This window comes from Sinocyclocheilus rhinocerous, unplaced genomic scaffold (assembly GCF_001515625.1).
Source record: "Sinocyclocheilus rhinocerous isolate Xijiao unplaced genomic scaffold, SAMN03320098_v1.1 scaffold1877, whole genome shotgun sequence".
In the NCBI taxonomy this organism is placed as follows: domain Eukaryota; kingdom Metazoa; phylum Chordata; class Actinopteri; order Cypriniformes; family Cyprinidae; genus Sinocyclocheilus; species Sinocyclocheilus rhinocerous.
Genome location: NW_015629525.1, coordinates 216,792 through 221,947, shown reverse-complemented (window position 1 = coordinate 221,947; position 5,156 = coordinate 216,792).

The following is a 5,156-nucleotide window of genomic DNA, read 5'->3' as shown; positions in this document are numbered from 1 at the left end:
GCTGAAACTGAAACCGAGAGGTCTGGTAGCAGGGATAATGTCGATATTTCTGGTTCTAGTTGGAGTGTACTCACCGCCGGGCGTGGGGGTTTGACTGGGCAGAAGCTGGAGGGCTGAAACTGAAACCGAGAGGTCTGGTAGCAGGGATAATGTCGATATTTCTGGTTCTATTTGGAGGCTCCTCACCGCCGGGCGTGGGGGTTTGACTGGGCAGAAGCTGATGAAATGTCCTGGAGCACCACAGTAAAGGCAGAGTCCAGCCGCGGCGCGAGTGAGTCGGGTAGAATCCATTTGCATGGGCTCTGGTACAGAGGGATCGCTGGTGGACGCGAAGGGCTGGTGGGCGGCTTCTTGGGGCTGACAACCGTTGTGAGATGCAAGTGGCTCATTGTAGGAAGCCTTCTAGTCCGATGTTGTCATCGTAGATGGCCATTTGAGTGCGAATGGGAGGGTCCAGACCTTGACGGTAGGCACTGAGGAGGGCCGCCTCATTCCAGCCACTCACTGGTGGTGGAGGAGCCTTGATGCAGGTGCAGCCTGTAGATTAAATCTCATTAAAAACATTTGGTGGGATTCAAAAGCAAGACAACATATATTTTTTTCGAGAATCACTGAAACGTGTGTTAATAAATTTTGTATAATAGTTTACTAATGCTTTGGTTGTTTTCATTTCAACAATTCAACCAAAGTTTGCTTGGCCTCTGCTGTAGCTCTCAAATTCAAATTCTCTGTGAACCTGTGGGACTTGATGTGGTGTTCCTTAAAGAAGTTAATGTGTGTGTGTGTCAGAGATCCACTGATAAATTGCGTCAGGGTGTGTCTGATTCACAAATGGACGAGCTCTCTCTCATCGCTCTTTCACCGTGATGGGTCCAAATCAACGGATCAAAGGAGTGAAGATGCTGATGGGGGATGAGAGGAGGAGAGGAGGAAGTGGGAGGTGTGTGTGTAAGGAGGGATGTCCTGCAAGATTGACGTGATCTAATCCATTTTGTGACAGACTCCTTACGATATATAAGCACAACATCTTAACATTCCGGAATTACTTGGACTGAAGAAGAGACTCTGAGCCCAGAAACACCTGTTACTGAAGAGCATACGTTCAAAGACACATGTAAGTAAAAAAAAAAACTCTTATTCGTTCTCATAATTGTTCATTCAAGGAAAGATATTTGAAAATAATTTATTTTGTAATTAATTTTGTGAGGAAAGTTTTGATTACAAGTGCAAAATATGTGCAGTTTCTACCTGATCTAACCCCCAAACATTACTTTCATTGATGTAATAGTTGAATTACATATTTCTTTTTTATTATTTGAATTTATTTTTTTGGATTTATCATCAAGTACATTATAAGACTCGAATCATTTAGAAATTGCACTATTTTATTTTATTTTATATTATATTGAATACTCTGTATCATATTATATACAGTGCCCTGTATCAGAGTCAGCATGCTGCCCGCCGTCTTCACTATGCCGGTGACTACGTGCCTGATTGGCTCGCGCTTGGGAACGGTCGCGTTCCTGCTTCTGCTAATTCTGTCCGCCACTGAGACTTCTGCACACGGTACCACAGTCGAGCACGACCTTCATATCGTCCACAACGTCGATAACAGAAGTAAGTTTTTTCTATCCTTTTTTTGTCATTGTAATTTACTTGATTTATCAAGAGAATTGTAGATGCAGTGCGCAATGTCAGTGGAGCAGCTGTTAGACGTTTATGCATTTAAACATAATTCCTAATAGCCTACATTATAGAGATATTCTTATAAAAGTATTCGTAATGCATTAAAATGCACTTTGTAGTCAGTTTTCATTGTAATCACTGTCATTATATACATTAACACGAAGGCTATCTGTTCGGCTATATAAAAAGAAAATCTTGTCAAATTAACAGAAATTATCTGACACTAACAGTATTTTTGCGCCTGTACAGCCTACATTATTTTATTAACCGATATAATGTTAATAAACCAACCTGCTTGAATTTCTTAAATATGCTTTGAATGTTAAAAAAATAATGCAGATGGTAAAACAAAAGGCCATATAATGACTTGGCTAACAAACCTGTTAACACACATCATCATGAGAAATATTTACTTATAAAATATTTTACTGTAAAAGTATTGAATAAATTGAGTAAATTATGTCTAAATATGGTAGATAATGTACAGTTACCAGTTAACAGTTTTTACTGTAGTATTTTTTACCTTTTTTTGTGCAGTTGTAAGCTATTTGAACTTGATTGTTACAAATGACTTTTATTAGTTAACCTGATGTAGCCAGGTTGACTTGATCATATTATTATTATTATTATTATTTACTTAAAAATGTACTTTAATAGAGTATAATACATTCTAGCACCAATAACGTGAAATATTATGTCGTTCATTTGTTTTAACACATCTGTTTTAATGCATTTTATAACTGTGCATTACGAGAACTTATCATAAAACTGATTATAAGACATAATGAATGTATTTAAATAAGGCATTATAGAGAGGCTTCACAGGATCTTTCTAGTTGTTTACCTTTTTAAAGTAATAGTAAAACTCAAATTAGTTTCATGATAGCCAACAAACAGACCAAAAGTATTAGTAATATGTGCACATACACCAAATATGCACTTTGATAGTAACATTTGTCTTGATCTCTCCCAATCAGGTCCAGAGATTGACCCGTTCTGGTATGTGGGGCGCGGTGTGAGACCTATCGGGCGGTTTGGGAAGAGACAGAGTGGAGGTGGTCTGCAGCCAGTGGTCAAATCTCTGGAGATCCTGTTGAACACTCTCAGGAATAAGGAGAGCTTGAGGAGTGCGCTGGCACAGGAGGAGTCAGATTGGTTACCGTGAGATCTGCTACCTGCCGCGACCTGCTGCTGTAATATTTAGGTGTATTAGTATAATTAATCACAGTTTTCTCATTCTTTCCCTGGCTGTGTGTCCCTCAATATTCATTTCAAATAAACTGACTGGCAAGTGAAAATATCTGTACATATTACAAATGCAATCTATATTAATAAATAAATCAACAAATGTATGTATGTTTTCCTCTTATTAGTAGTTTATTGTAATGGATTATGCAAACTACTGCTCCACAATTCAATGACAATAAAGTTGTTCAAATATAATCTACCAAAGAACACAAACATCTCAGAGTCTCTTCAGGAATGCAAACTTTATTCGTATTTATTTGAACACTGCTTGTGTCAGAACAAATTTGGCACATGAGAATTCATTGGCTTTTTCTTTTCGCTACAGAATATTTAATTTTTCCCCCGTTGACACTTTATGGTTAAAATACACAGAGGACGTTCTGAAAAGAGGCAGACTAATGCCCTTGCGGTCACAACAAACCCAAAATACACTTAAAGAGCCTACGGTATTTCATATCCGTCTCTTGTCTTTTTGTACTTCATTCATATATGTAAATATGCATTTGTTTTTTTTGTTTTTTTTTTCAAATAGAAAAAAATACATCACACTGTAAGACATTTTCAATTTCTCGACTGTGCTTTTCATGGGACTTTTTACATCTATTGGAAACGTGATACATGCTTTTATATACAAACATTTCCATAGACAACAACAAGGAGCAGGACCCATTTGAGAGCGTGAAAGCTGAACAGCTATTAGAGTGATATTAGAGTGGAATGGGGAAGACAAATGTAGGGGATGATTATGGGATGCAATTGTATATTTCATGCCAGTTTATTCTCTATTGGCTCAAAAAATGGACATTCCATACAATATATTAATGTTAACTAAATACAGTTCAGGCTTTTGTAATTTCTGTTAGCTAAAAGGGTGATTTTGTCTCTGAAGACACATTGCGCATGCAGCACAGATGTCATCTTAGTCACTCGCTAAGAAAATATGATGCAGTATTTGATGTCACAGCTGTAATTCTGCATGGGAATAGGTGGAGATTCCTGCTTAATAAAATGCTCAAAATGAGGACAACTCAATTATTCTTGTCAGATTTCTAATGGATGCTCACAGCTCACAGTTACTCTTAAAATCTTCCCCAGTGTCAAATTTAGGATCATGTGATTTGCACTGTGGAACAGTTTTCCATGCCAACTAGCACAACAAACATAAAGAAAATTTATTTAAGAAAAAAAAAATGTTCTGGTAGAAAATGACCAGTATCTTTTCCATTACGTTTACAAATATTAGCTTCAAACCTTAAAATACAACACAATGAAATGTGTAATTCAAAATAGAGGTGGTACATACTTTTTTTTTTAACGGATTTTTACAGAAACATTACAGATTGTTTTAGATTGAATTTAGATATTTTAAGTATGTACATCCAGGTGGATATATGTAATACTAAAGCAGTGCTCTGAGAAAAACAACTGGGTGTTTCAGATGAATAAAAGACGTTAATTAATAAAAGAAGAATTAGAAGTCAACAAAGGCCACAACCCAAATTACCAGAGTGCTTCATACTGAGATGACAGTGATTTGATGTTCATATTCAAGAGGTCACTGGATATCTGAGGCTGATTCGAAGACAAGTATGAATACATGGGGGGGTTACGATTCATGCAAACACACTCACAAACTCATTATATGGCAAGGTGGTCGAGTGCTTTCAATGGCACTTTTTTTTTTTTTAGAGACTAAATCATGAATTTCACAGTTATTTTATATGCAGTTTTGAGTACAGCGCATTAAAGAAAACTCCAAAAATGACCATTGGAAAAAGAATCCTGAGATATTTGCGACACATATGAGAATAACAGAAACATGACAATGCAAATACAACAGGTCCTGCAGATATTTTGTGTTTACTTTCACATAGACATTTCGTACATTTAAATTTTTTTTACCGAATGTGCTTCAGTTTCGCAATCAAAAAACGAAACAAAAAAAAAACAGGTCACATTAGTCATCCCAGTCACATTGCCGACATACAGCATACAAATTCAAACATGTACAACACTCAGTAAAACATTAGAAAAAGAGAATGAGGTGATGTCCTAGATTGTTAACATTTACCACTGTCCATCTATCTTACACATACAGTAATTACATGAGTTTAAATCTACAATTATAACCCTCTGTGATGGTTCGTTGTAGGAGTTTGATCTCCATTAAGGCAGAGAGAGAGAGAGAGAGAGAGAGAGAGAGAGAGAGAGAGAGAGAG